The sequence below is a fragment of the Papio anubis genome, chromosome 8 (genome assembly GCF_008728515.1).
Source record: "Papio anubis isolate 15944 chromosome 8, Panubis1.0, whole genome shotgun sequence".
NCBI classification, from domain to species: domain Eukaryota; kingdom Metazoa; phylum Chordata; class Mammalia; order Primates; family Cercopithecidae; genus Papio; species Papio anubis.
The window spans coordinates 17,054,740-17,069,900 of NC_044983.1; the positions used below are offsets into that span (position 1 = coordinate 17,054,740).

The 15,161-nt window shown below is 41.1% G+C and overlaps 1 protein-coding gene across 3 annotated transcripts in view; it reads right to left on the bottom strand.

The window, feature by feature from the left end:
- PSD3 (pleckstrin and Sec7 domain containing 3) overlaps window positions 1–15,161 on the bottom strand; it is a 704,060-nt gene that overhangs the window by 425,947 nt on the left and 262,952 nt on the right. The window contains exon 1 of one of the 3 annotated variants that reach the window (XM_021942812.2): window positions 9,859–10,492. The exons of the other annotated variants lie outside the window; for them this stretch is intronic. The gene's annotated coding sequence lies outside the window, so the exon portion shown is untranslated. Of the gene's footprint in view, window positions 1–9,858; window positions 10,493–15,161 lie in introns of those variants that run through there. 3 annotated transcript variants of the gene reach the window in all.

A 15,161-nucleotide genomic window follows, 5' to 3' on the forward strand; every position in this document is an offset into this window, starting at 1 on the left:
CCTATGTTTTAGACACCTAATCAACTGAATGAATGGAAGGAAGAAGGAAGCTGAAAGAAAAAGACGTTTCTGAGGAAGTCGTATGATTTGAGGAAAGGCAGACCGCTGGAGAAGTGTAAAACATGCTTAGAAAATGAGAGCTAGGCCCGTTCAGCAGATTGTATCTCATGAGCAAAGTCTGAGAAGAATGAAGTATAAGAGATGAGGGCTTTTCACACTGGGGTGGGCATGCACAACACTGGGACCCTGCTAAAACTCTGGTTCTGATCCAGCAGGTCTGGGCTGGGGCCTGACAGTCTGCATTTCTAACAAGATCCCAGGTGATGGTGACGCTGCTGGTCCATGAACTGCACCCCAAATCGTTAAGAAAGTAGATGATTACACACTGGATAGGCAGATTCTCTCTAAAAGGTTTCCAATGTCAGGCCCAAAGAGTTTAGAGTATATTTATTTGGTAGTCAATTTAAGGAAAGGGGTGTGATGAAGGTTTCTGAGCAAGGGAGACCTAATCACCTTTAAAAAATCAGATTAATAAAAATCTCCATATACATTACCAACCAAGTCTTGCTTAGAGGATCACTTATTTTGTTTTGTTTTTGTCACTTTAATGTTTTCTCAGTTTTGGTTAATACAGCACACAAACTTGAGGCTATTTTAGCGAAGTTTCAGTGCTTTACATACATCCCTCTCTAGCTTAAAAATGACTGTCTCCAGCTGTTGTGGGGTGGGGGGAGGGGGAGGGATAGCATTAGGAGATATACCTAATGTAAATGATGAGTTAATGGGTGCAGCACACCAACATAGCACATGTGTACATATGTAACAAACCTGCATGTTGTGCACATGTACCCTAGAACATAAAGTATAATTTTAAAAAAATGATTGTCAATAACAGAAGAGACAATTAACAGACAAAGGATCCAGGGCTGGCCTTTTCCCTGCCTCCCTATCCCTAATCTCCTCTGACCTAATCAGCTGAGGCCACAACCCAAAGCTCCTGGGTGTTGCCTTCTTACTGTATCTGGTGGCAACCAGGACTTCAGTTGGGGGTCCTGTTTATAAAAATAACATAGGGATAACCAAGACTTACATGCCCCTACTACTTCTCCTCTCCCAAGATGAAATCTTAACTTCTTCTTATTCAGTAAGCAGTGACTGCCAATTCTTGAGGCATCTATCACCTCGACACACCTGGGTTTAAGAGTAAACAATTGGCCGGGTGCGGTGGCTCTCGTCTGTAATCCCAACACTTTGGGAGGTGGAGGTGGGCAGATCACGAGGTCAAGAGATCCAGACTATCCTGGCCAACATGGTGAAACCCCATCTCTACTAAAAATACAAAAATTAGCTGGGCGTGGTGGTGCACACCTGTAGTTCCAGCTACTTGGGAGGCTGAGGCAGGAGAATCACTTGAACCCGGGAGGCGGAGGTTATGGTGAGCAGAGATCACGTCACTGCACTCCAGCCTGGTGACAGAACAAGACTCTGACAAAAAAAAAAAAAAAAAGGAAACAATCACACAGGAAACAACAGTGACTGTACAATGTGAGCAATGACTTCAACTCAGGCAAACAGTGAAAGGTAAAAACACCCTAGATAGAATCCAGGGGCCCAACAGCTAATTCCACATCTTCTCATCCATCTCTGTTCCCTCCAGTCATTATCAACATTGGAAAGATGACAGAAGATGGCCAGCATTTGCTACAATTCTTTCATCTATTCCATTATGGCCCAGAAAGGGAGGGCTGTAAAAAAAAGACTCAGGAATAAGGTAGGCAGAACGGCCTGAATACCTTGTGTCTGGGCATTTTGCCGACATCCTCTCATTCCTGCTCATCTAGAACACAGCAGTTTCCGAGGTTCTTATGAGGCTCTCTAGCAGGAAGCCACTGCTTGCCAAAGCTCATGAGATCACCAAGTTAATAATGAATGCACTTGTGGGTGGGGTGAAGTGTGGTGCAGCTAGCATGACTGAGACTTCAGATGACCTGGGCTGTGGGAAATGAGTCTTGGTCAGAACACTTCAGACATTTGCCATGGCATGCTCATACACTGTTAGAGCGTAAGGAGGTGTAACTTTACTGGAAGATAATTTAGCTATTTCTACCACAATTTGAAATGCATATGCCCTTTTATCCAGCAACTCAACTCATAAGAATTTATTCCACAGACACACGTCAAAGACGAAGGTACAATGATGTTCATTTCAGCAAAATGTAAGAACTTAAATGTCATCAAGGGCCTGGCTAATATATGAAAATATAATAAAATATAAGGTAGATATTTAAAAAGAATGAGAAAAACCTTGTGTGCTACACTGAAACTACCTCCAAGATATATTATTATATATATAATAATGTATGCATATAATGTACCATCTATATAATTATGTAGGCACACAAACACACAGGCTATCCTCTGGTAACAGAGATTGCCTTAGGGGAACTGGGTTTCTGAGGTAAGAGAAAGGCCTTTGTTTTATAACTCCTGCCCTTTCATTTTATTTATTTATCATACACATGTATTACTATTTCCCTTTTTTGTTTACTTTCTTTTGGGGGAATATCTATTTATTTACTTTTGGGTTCCCAGGGCATAGATTCTTTCTGAGCACTCAGGGAATTACAGAAAACATTTATAATGAAAAATGCAGGTCAACCTAGCAACATTAAACGCAAAAATCTTAAATAAGACACTAGCAAAGTTAATTCAACAACAAAAAGATAATTCATCATAACCAAGTTGGCTTTATCCTAAGAATGCCAAGCTGGTTTAATTTTAGAACTCAATCAATATAATTTACCATACTGACAGATGAAAGGAGAAAACCCATAGGATTATCAGAATACATGCAGAAAATTACATGCAATAAATCTGAATGTCAATTTATTATTTTAAAAATAACCTTAGCAAACAAGGTATACAAAGAACTTCTACAAATCGGCTTAAAGCACTATTTAAAAAATCCAGAATAAACATCATACTTAACAGAGAAATTTTGTTCCAATAAGTCCTATAGACAAACAGGATACAGAGGAGTTAAGTGGTGTTTTTGTTTTGTTTTGTTTTGTTTTGTTTTGTTTCTTTTGAGACGGAGTCTTGCTCTGTTGCCCAGGGTGGAGTGCAATGGTATGATCTTGGCTTACTGCAACCTCCACCTGTTGGATTCAAGTGATTCTTCTGCTTTAGCCTACCAGGTATCTGGGAATACAGGCACACACCATCACGCCCAGCTAATTTTTGTATTTTTAGTAGAGACGGCATTTCACCACGTTGGCCAGGCTGGTCTCGAACTCCTGACCTCAAGAGATGTGCCCAACTTGGCCTCCCAAAGTGCTGGAATTACAGGTGTGAGCCACTGCGCCCAGCCTAAGTAGAGGTTCTTCATCCCTTTCTGAAAGATGATCCCTTTAAAACATCTTACGTATCATTTAAGGGTGTTTCATATCCACCTCCCTTCCGAACTTCCAAAGCCAGAAGACCCATGAATTCCAAATGAAGAAGCCCTGGAGAATCCATTCTCCAGCACTACTGGATTCCTACTAACAAAACAACCCAGTGTACACTTTACAGTGTTTTAAAACATTCAGTGGGTCCTCAGCCTACAAAATAAAGTTCACGCTCTAGCTCTGCACATCTGACTCCAGTCTCCTATTCTAACTTTCTCTCTCATTGCTCACAACACTAAGCAACCGTGCTCATCTCCTTGGTGTTCATGTCCTCAGTATTTAATGCCTTATGACTCCACCCAACTTGCCTTTCTACCCACTGTCACATCCAACTAAGAGAACTGGGAATCAAGACATCACCTTTATTACTGACAGAAACTGACTAGAGAAAATGGCTAAAGATCAGTGACAAGAATTAGCTAAACTTCCCCAGCCAGTGACCGGCACAGCTAGACAACCTCAGGCCACCCCAGCAAGGCCAGGTGTGTTAATACAAGGCAGAAAAGGCTGTAGTACAGAAACAATTCCGAACAGAGAGGCCCTGCAGGTGCTGAGCTGAGGATCTCCTTCTTACAAATTCACCAATCAGATAAGCCACTCTTCCCACTGTGGTCCCTCAGGCTGGAAACATGAGGGCAGGGAAATGTAGGCTCCTTCACTGATATTCAATCCTTGTTTTCAAAGCACAGTACAAGTCCCACTCCAACCTGAAAAATCATTCCATCCCCAGCAAAATTACACATTATCGATTCCTTGGAATTCCTATGGAACCGAATGCCTGGGCACTTTTTGATTCAACATCTACAATAATGTCTCGTATACTGATAGCAGTTTCTCTATCAAGATAAAACCGAGTCCTTGTCTAGCTCTCTGAATTTTCATCATTTAGATGCATGCTCGGAACAAAGATGATGCTCAACTATATTAATTTTGAAAAATTATGAATGTCAGAATACAGAGTGTGGTCTTTAATAGCTGAGAAGGAATCTTAATAAAGAGAATGCATAACCAAAGAAGTGTCTTCTAAAGGTTAGTAATCAATGGCATGTCTGATTAGAATACAAGAGACAGACACAAGACAAGAGAAACAGCAATAAAGAAAACTAGTTATTTAGATGTGATTTAGAAAAGGGTTCTCAATACCAGAGTAATAAAGCAGAAATCATAAAGTAATGGAACAACAAAAAACTGAATAGAAACACATCAAGAAAAGAAATGAGGAAATGCATAAATGTACTAAAGGGTCACAATAGATCACCAGCTGACAGTAAACTGCTGCTTAGTGACATTGCTCACACAACAGAACTGTTAGAGACGGGAAGTAGTAAGTCATTTTTATACCTTCCATGTATAACCAACAGATCCCAATTAGATCCTAACTGAAAAGAATAACGAAGACAATTTAAAGAGCTGGAAATGAGGCTTCCGGAAGGAGGAAAACAGCAATTTATTTATTTCTTTATTTAATTCTGAAGGGTACTCATACTCTCAAGACAGGCTGGGCACGGTGGCTCACATCTGTAATCCCAGCACTTTAAGAAGCCAAGGGGGCAGATCACTTGAGCCCAGGAGTTTGAGATCAGCCTGGGCAACATGGTAAAACCCCGTCTCTACAAAAAAATACAAAAATGAGGCTGGTGTGGCAGTGAGCACCTGTAGTCCCGGCTACACAGGAGGGTGAGCTGGGAGGATCTACAAGAACCCAGGGAGGTCGATGCTGCAGTGGCCGTGAGTAACAGAGTCACTGCCCTCCAGCCTGGGTGACAGAGTGAGATCCTTTCTCCAAAAACAAAACAAAATTAAAAAAAGACTAGTGATGAAAGAAAAAGGTACAATTAGTTTACTACTCTACTGAAAACCAGAGACACTGAGTAACAGAAATTTTAGCTACATCTGAAGAACTCTCTAAGCAGAATCATTGTTAATGAAGTGATGGTGGAAACAATACTCTCTTTTTTACTTTGACAACTCAGTACTTAGGAGTCCATAGTTACTAATACAATGACACAGCAATATAGTACACAGAGAAGGTTACAAGCTAAGCTTGTCTTAGACAAGGAGGACAAAAAAAAAACAGAAGAGCCATAAAAAACAAATATATGCAGGCTGGGCGAGGTTGCTCACGCCTATAATCTCAGCACTTTGGGAGGCTGAGGTGCGTGCATCACCTAAGGTCAAGAGTTCAAGACCAGCCTGGCTGATATGGTGAAACCCCATCTCTACTAAAAAATACAAAAATTAGCTGAGCATGGTGGCGCATGCTTGTAATCCCAGCTACTCAGGAGACTGAGGCAGGCAGAATTGCTTGAACCCCAGAGGCGGAGGTTGCAATGAGCCGAGATCACGCTAGTGCACTCTAGCATGGGTGACAGAGCAAGACTCTGTAATAAATAAATAAATAAATAAATAAATAAATAAATAAATAAATAAATGCAGAAGGTATCTGTAGATATAAATATTCCTCTAAAGAGGTATTTAAAATTACCATAAAGATATTTTATTTGTCCTGAGTCAAGAACATGATAAATCAGATATACTGCCTAACAAAACTATTCCTAAATCCTGGTCAACAGAGTACGTGCTTCCTTCACTACACAGCACTCACTCCCTCCAGCCCATAAAGGGCATCAGTAATCGATGGCTTGCTTTCCTGCAAAGCCATGTAAAATCTACGGCATCCACTTTCACTTTGCAAAAATTTTATATTTAAAAAGAATGAATCCCAGCACTTTGGGAGACCAAGGCATGCAGATCACTTGAGGTCAGGCGTTTGTCACCAGCCTGGCCAACATGGTAAAACCCCATCTCTACTAAAAATACAAAAATTAGCAGGGCATGGTGGCAGGCACCTGTAATCCCAGCTACTTGGGAGACTGAGGCAGGAGAATCTCTTGAATCTGGGAGGCGGAGGTTGCAGTGAGTCGAGATGGTGCCACTGCACTCTGGCATGGGTGACAAGAGCGAGACTCCATCTCCAAAAAAAAAAAAAAGAAAGAAAAGAAGATAGGTTCATTGCAATTCTTAAAATCTTGTCACAGACCAAAGTTAAGAAAAGGAAAATAATTGATGAAATAAATTTAATAGCTTGTTGTAAATATCACAAATTGCCTTTAAAAATTTCTTCAACATTAAAAAACTTAGAAATCTTTGGCTTGCATTAAAGTTGGGGAATATATGATCACACACACACACACACAGCAAAAGGTATTTTTGGTGGGAGGAGCTGATAATATTTTGGGAAAAAAATGGCAAACTGTATTGCTAATGCATCTCCAGTGAAATGTCTTTTTTTACAAGGTAAAAAGATCAGTCTTAGGTTGAAAAGGGGCTTGGAGTTATTCCAATTCACTATCAAGCTCTAATTCTCTCCACAGCATCCTGCACAGAAGTTTAAATACCTCCTACCACAGTGAAGAATTAACTCTGCCTAGAGAGCTTTTGTTGTTTTAATTTTTTTTTTTTTCTTAAAAAAAAGTCATGCATGACTATATACTATGAGCCAGGCACTGGGCTAAGAACTTTATCTCGCCACATTAATCTTCACAACCACCTGAAGATCTAGGTTCTCTTGTCACTCCTATCTTGCAGATAAGGAGACACAGAAAGGTTAAAGGTCACATCGGGCCATTGGTGGAACCAAGATATGCCATGGTCCTTGGCAGAGTTCTTTCAACCTACCCACCACATGTATTAGTCCGCTTTCACACTGCTGATAAAGACATACCTGAGACTGGGGAGAAAAAGAGGTCTAATTGGACTTAAAGTTCCACATGGCTGGGGAGGCCTCAGAATCATGGTGGGAGGCGAAAGGCACATCTTACATGGCAGCGGCAAGAGAAAACGAGGAAGATGCAAAAGTGGAAACCCCTGATAAAACCATCAGGTCTCGTGAGATTTATTCACTACCATGAGAACAGTACAGGGGAAACGCCCCCACGATTCAACAATCTCCCACGGGTCCCTCCCACAACACATGGGAATTATGGGCGTACAATTCAAGATGAGATTTGGGTGGGGACACCGGGCCAAACCATGTCACCATATGTATTTCCATTTACTACAAACCACAGAATTTGACCTCCTGAATTTCTGTTTCTAAACTAAAAATTTCCTTCAAAACTTTGCTCGTGCAAATACCAGAGCCTCTGAGGTTTCTGTGGACTATGGATTCCCACTCAAGAATCTTAGCATTTTTTTCTTTTTTTCTTATTTTATCCATACCCGGCTTGCCAACTAAAATGCAAAGCATCAATAAGACAAATCCAATTTTCTTTTCTTGAAACGATTCAGAGGGGTAAGCAGAGACCATCAAAATGTTTAAAAATTAGAACCACTGACTAGTTCCTTACATTTGTCTTGTGCAAGAATTTCTGCTACATAACACTAACTGGGAGAAAATAAGAAATGGGGGCAGAGAATGAATGGCCAACTGCCATGTTTCAGGTATAAACAGTTTATTAATAGGACTCCAAATTTAATGAAATAGCAACATTTTAAGACTTTGTTCATAGTTAAAATGCAGACGCCACATTATCGAAATACAAAGCAAAGATGTCATTGAAAAGAGTGAGAGGGATAATACTTGCCCCAGCAGATCAGGTGGGTCACTCACCCTATGTATTCTATGCTTATCTTGCTTATCTGTTGTCTCTCTGTGAATGACAGTGTTTGTTTCAGGTAAATTAGCCCCAGTAGGCTGGCTTTCTTCATGAAGAGAAAAAATAATGTAAATCTTAGTAAGAAGACAGCACACACATGCATAGTTTCTGCATGTACTTGCTTATATTTACAGGCAAAATACCTCAATTAAAGTAAGAGTTGTAAGAAATATCATTCTCTAAATCTAACTAATAACTCGGTTTTTTGTTTGTTTGTTTGTTTGTTTTTGAGAGTGTTGTAACCAAGGCTAGAGTACAAAGGTGTGATCATGGCTCAGTGCAGCCTGGAGTTCCCAGACTCATGTGTTCCTCCCACCTCACCCATCCCAGTAGCTGGGACTACATGTGCCACCATGACTGGCTAATTGTTTCAACTTTTTTGTGTAGAGGTGGGGTCTCACTACGTTGCCCAAACCGGTCTCAAACTCCTGGGCTTGAGTGATCCTCCCACCTAGGCCTCCCAAAGTGCTGGGATTACAGGTGTGAGCTACCTTGCCTGGCCATTCATAACTCGTGTTACACAAAACTAATAACCTTAATGACTCTTTTTGCACAAAACTAATGCCTTACTCCTTAAAACCTTGAGCACTTATTTTTTGACTTCAAAGATGGCATTGCCTCAGAACCAATTCACAAGACAGGCAATGATTATCTCCTTAAAGTGTGACCTCACGAACAACCAGCTACTCTTGACTTCTTTATGGAGAGGGCTTCCGTGATCTCCAAAGGTGCTGGAATGTCCTGAGTGGTTCTGAACCGCCTAATTTTCCCCAGAGAGGCACAAAAGACTCCTGTGTCTACCACTGCTCTCAACTCACTCAAAGCCAGTGGCCTCCACTGTACATCCAAGCCACTCTTTTACTTATTCTGAAACTCAAAGGAAGTACACTATAAACAAGGTGACATAGATTTGTTCACCGGGCTATATTTCAGAAACTACAATTATTTGTGTTGCTTTCAGGTCAGACTTTTTGCTTTTACAGCTCTAAAATGTTATTTGTTTAAATCCCAGCCCTAAAATATTTAATACAAACTATTAAAACATCATTTGCAATACCAACTTATTCTTCATTGAATCTCAGCTCATAAAAAGGTTCATTCATATTAAAAAGCTATTTTTAAATGCAGCTAACTCATTGCTTAGAATACGCTAACAATTAAGCATTATACTTCACTGGATTTTTTACAGTTTAAAATTCTATTTCTCCCATCTCATTTCCTCCCCCACCAATTCTGCCATCCCAAATATCAACATTATTTTAAACTTCGCTGTTTTCTATGACAATAACCTCATTCACTGGTCACTCAGAAATAATGTCCTTCTGAAGATTCTGGCAACTGACTTTCATACTCAGTTATACAAGTCAGGTTTTGGCTACCTAAAGATGTATGAGCACATCATGCCAAGGCCCAACAGAAGTTTCTCCAGCTGAAATCAAGGGGAGATCTACCTATGGGGAGCAGGTTGTGCCCTTCAGGAACCAGCGTCCCCATTGTTGAGCCATTCACAGGCTGTGCTGGTAAGGCCTTGTTCTCTCATCCCATTACCGGTGCAGCGGGGGTGACAGTCACAGCAAGCATCTCACACACTAGTGCGAAAGCACACATGCCCGGTTGCCAAGATGACCGTTTACTACTCAAGTAGAGCACAAGGTTTAAACAATGCTCTCAAAAATTACAGCCTAGAGTTATTGAAAACGCTGAGTCCCCACAGATAGACTCGAAGCTGCAAAATCCAGTCATTGGTGTACCTAAAAAGTGTCCAGTTCAACAAGCTGTAGGTCAAGCTTGCAAGATTCTGAGGATGGATGGCAAGCGAAAACATGTGAAGCCAACAGGCCCACTCTTCATTTTGACACGTGGATATTTTCGATCTGAAGCTTAATACAGAGCTGTAATGCGAAAAGCAACACATGAACAAAATAAATGGACACGTAAGAGCAGAGTAAATGCCAGGCTTGAGTTAAGCTCCTGGTAATATAACACCTGGGGTTTTTCATGCCCATTTCCTCCTGCAAGTTTAAGGCACATCACTAAAATGATCTCATTAATCCTCACAACACCTGATGAGGGGAGTAGGCAACAAATATTTTAATCTCCCATACAAGACGGAGAAAGAAAATCACCAATGTGCTGTATAACTTTTCCCAGGATTACAGCTGGCACTCAAGGAAACAGTCGACTTGGATCTCAGTAAAGAGTTGACTACACCAGGCTATTTTAAAGAAAATGCTGCTCATGAAGATGGGTTTCTAATTAGGCAGCTGTATACCACATACGTTCCAGGTGGATTGCCATTCCGCTTCTCACAGAGTTTTCACACCTGTACTAGACTGTCAAAGACAGTCATTTTTAAGGCCAGGTGCGGTAGCTCAGGCCTGTAATCGCAGCCCTTTGGGAGGCCGAGGCGGGTGAACCACTTGAGGTCAGGAGTGCGAGACCAGCCTGGTCAACATAGTGAAACCCCCATCTCTACTAAACATACAAAAATAAGCTGGGTGTAGTGGTGCACGTCTGTAATCCCAGCTACTCGCAAGGCTGAGGTAGGAGAATTGCTTGAACCTGGGAGGTGGACATTGCAGTGAGCTGAGATTACACCACTGCACTCCAGCCTAGCCAAGAGACAGAGAGACTCTGTCTCTAAAAAAAAAAAAAAACCACAAACACACACAAATAGAGTCGTTTTAAAAAATACTTCCCTAGACCTCCCAGCTTCCAGTTACGCCCTACAACTGTAAGGTTATGCCCTCCAACTTCTCAAACAGGACTCCTCAGATCCCCAAGGTTACAAACCAGTGTGCCCCAGGAGGGCACATTTCCGGACCAACGGGCACATCATCTTGGGGCTCACTTTGAACAGATGGTCATTTAAAAATCTGATTTTGATATTCAAATATGTTTTTTAAATGAAATGCAAAATTGTCATGACATTTTCAAATTAGTCTTAAAATAAACGATACCCTAAAGCATGCTGCTTTAGGACACACCCACAAGCAGAGCTTGGGTAGGAGAAGAAAGATGTTAGCTGCACTTTGCTATTAGGTGTAGTTCAGGGAAAACATGTCCAAAAACACAACAAAGCCACTTAAGAGGAAAAACAATTCCAATGTGCTTGCCTGGTCCAAACCATTTCAGGCAGACAGGAACACATCTTCCCATTAAAGCTTTTATCTGGCTTTCTTTTCACGTGGGCTGTAAGACCTATCAGTGTGGAATCCCACTTAGGATTTTCTTTTTTTCTTTTTTTTTTTTTTGAGACAGAGTTTCACTCTTGTTGCCTAGGCTGGAGGGCAATGGCACAATCTCAGCTCACGGCAACCTCCGCCTCCCAGGTTCAAGCGATTCTCCAGCTTCAGCCTCCCAAATAGCCAGGATTACAGGCATGCACCACCATGCTCAGCTAATTCTGTGTTTTTAGTAGAGACGGGGTTTCTCCATGTTGGTCAGGCTGGTCTCAAACTCCCAACTTCAGGTGATCTGCTCCCAAAGTGCTGGGATTACAGGCGTGAGCCACCACACCCGGCCAGGATTTTCTATAAAAGAATCTTAAGATTACTAGTAGTAAAATGCTTTTTGCATATTAAACCCTGACAACATCAAAGCTACCTATTGACTCACTTAAGTATGTTTAGAAAGCCCAGCAGATACCAGATTTGCCCTGCTAAAGGCCTTTATGAGCTGCTCCACAAAACATCTTAGCACCTTTGACAATCAGGGCAGGGTTCTCCTTACTATTTCAACCAGAAAATTAGAAAATTGAGGAAAGGCAAATGACTTCAGATGTTGGTAGGAGGAATTCCTTTATATTTACTCAAAATATCCACTAGCTGACAAAAGAGTCACATGATAAAGCTGGAAACCAGAAATGGAGACGTGTAGAAGGTACCCAGGGGTTACCAGGAAAATCAGCTGATGGCAGATACAGGCTTCTCCCAACAAGGACTTTTTCCAAATGCTCAGAATTAGAATTAGGTATTGAGGGCCCATTCACATATTCCTGGGAGCTGCAAGAATTTTTTCCAATATCCAAGTTCCACAAAAGCCTAGCAAAAGATCCAAACCTAAACCACCGAAACCAAACTGAGTAACTGCTTTGAGGAACTCACTGAGCACTCTGACCACGGGAGACATTCATTTCAAGCTCCTCAGGGTGGCTCCAGATTTATAAATGGAAATTTATGTCCACATTTCTATAGTTCCTGAAATTGCCAGAGAAGGAAATTCTGCACAGGCACACAAAACTGTGCACCACTTCAGGGCAGCCATTGGCCTTAATCAAGAACACCTTATGTTTCTACCCAGTAACTGAGATTCTCCAACTCAGAAAACCTCCCAGCAAGTCCAATTCTGACTCATCAGGATTCTCTGACACTGAGGCAAAGTTTACAAGGAGACCATAAACTTTACAAGAGGACTTTAAACTTTATTTGAAAAGCAGAATGTGTATATCTAAATCAATTGTCCTTGTTCAAATGGTCACCTTAGAAAACCACACACGTTATTTCCAGGAATCCTGCGCAAATCATTTGGAATTCCTATTCCGAAAGAACCTTCGAAGCCAGTTTTCACATCACACAATGCAAGCTTCTTTATAGACATCTCATGACTAAAGAAAAACTATTTCCCAGCTTGCTGTCACCTAGCTTGCAGAGCACACTTTAAAATGTTGTGGCCTGGGCCGGGCACAGTGGCTCACACCTGCAATCTCAGCACTTTGGGAGACTGAGGTGGGTGGATCACAAAGTCAGGAGTTTGAGACCAGTCTGACCTATCGGGGGAAACCCCACCCCCGATATTTAATGTGGGTTCTTTTCTATTTCCCTAAGCATCTCGGCTGGTTTAAGAAATAAAGGGAAAGAGTGCAAGAGAGAGAAATTTTAAAGCTGGGTGTCCGGGGGAGACATCACATGTCAGCAGGTTTTGTGATGCTCCCCCGAGCCTTAAAACCAGCAAGTTTTTATTAGCGATTTTCAAAAGGGGAGGGAGTGCACGAATAGGGTGTGGGCCACAGAGATCACATGCTTCACAAGGTAATAAAATATCACAAAGCAAGTGGAGGTAGGGCGAGATCACAGGACCACAGGATGGGGCGAAATTAAAATTGCTAATGAAGTTTCAGGAATGCATTGTCATTGATAACATCTTATCAGGAAACAGGGTTTGAGAGCAGACAACCTGTCTGATCAAAATTTAATTTCCTAGCACTACAGGAGACCGGGGCTTATTTCATCTCTTCGGCTTCAACCATAAAAAACTGCCGCCTCCAAGGGGACCATTCACAGACCTACCCTCAGGGCGCATTCTCTTTCTCAGGGATGTTCCTTGCTGAGAAAAAGAATTCAGGGATATTTCTCTCATTTGCTTTTGAAAGAAGAGAAATATGGCTCTGTTCCGTCCGGCTCACCGGCAGTCAGAGTCCAAGGCTGCTCAAGGCAGCCTGAAAATTGCTGTTATCCTGTTCTTTTCTCAAGGTGCCCAGATTTCATATTATTCAAACACACATGCTCTACAAACAATTTGTGCAGTTAACACAATCATCACAGGGTCCTGAGGCAACATATATCCTCCTCAGTTTATGAAGAACATGGGATTAAGAGATTAAAGTAAAGACAGGCAAAGGAAATCACAAGGGTATTGATTGGGGAAGTGATAAGTGTCCATGAAATCTTCACAATTTATGTTCAGAGACTGCAGTAAAGACAGGCGTAAGAAACTATAAAAGTATTAATTTGGGGAACTAATAAATGTCCATGAAATCTTCACAATTTATGTTCTTCTGCCGCGGCTTCAGCTGGTCCCTCCGTTCGGGGTCCCTGACTTCCCACAACACTGACAACATGGTGAAACCCCATCTCTACTAAAAATACAAAAAATTAGCTGGGCGTGTTAGCGCGCCTGTAACCCCAGCTACTCAGGAGTCTGAGACAGGAGAATCGCTCGAACCCGGGAGGTGGAGGTTGCCGTGAGCCAAGATCACGCCACTGCACTCCTGGGCAACAGAGCAAGATTCTGTCTCCAAAAAAAAAAAAAAAAAAATCCACCCACAAAAATTTAAAGGCCCAACACCATTGGGGTTATGTTTTTAAAATGCAGCGGGGGATATGAAGACAATTCCAAAGAAAAAAGATTCAGAGCATGTGTTGAGTTACTGCAACATCACAGAAATAAGTATATAGCCTTCCAAAGTGTCTACTATTAAAAGGAAAATATTCTTTTAAATCTTTAAATTACAGCATAAAATATATTAACTTAATAAACATTTCTTGAGGGGAAGGAGGTAATATTCAGCAATGCCTTCCAGAATGGCTTACCTTACTGGAATCTACTTTAATAACAGCAGTAAAGTGCAAAGCAGTCACATCATAACCGTACATTCTCTTAAAAACCCCTCTCCCACAAATATTCATTGACTGTTAAAGTGTCCTACAAAGCACATTGTCTTAATTCAATCCTGAAAATAAGACATCTAAATTTCAATGCAACAGCAGCCAGCAATAAAATGACTATAATATTAACTTCACGTTCAATTGCATAGAAATCCACAGTACACTATAAATTTGTGGTAATAACCAGAAAATTTCTGGGTAACAGGGAACTCTGTAATGATAGACAATGTATGTATGTTTTAGTTCTTGTTAAAAAAATTACGTTATACCAACAGCTTTTTATTAGTGGCCATTTCTAAGAGAACTTACTATACCTTATTTGTTTAGCAAAATAATTTAAGACCACATTAATGAAATGCCCTTGATCTTTTGAATGTTCATCTTTAGGTAAATTCAGTATTCAAATTATTACATGGGATCTCTCATAACTATTAGCCCTGGCTATCATACTCCACAGACCTGAATTCCTGTAACCATACCTGTAAGTTAAAGTAAACCCAAAGATCGTTCAAAGCCCAAAAATTCTAGTCACGAGGAGCAAATACTCCTGGGCAAATGATGATTCCATCATTATGGGTGTGTAGACACAACAGATACATGGTCTCCATAAAAATATTTTTTAAAAAATCTCCCCAGAAGGGATTTTTTAAAACAGTGCCCAAAATACC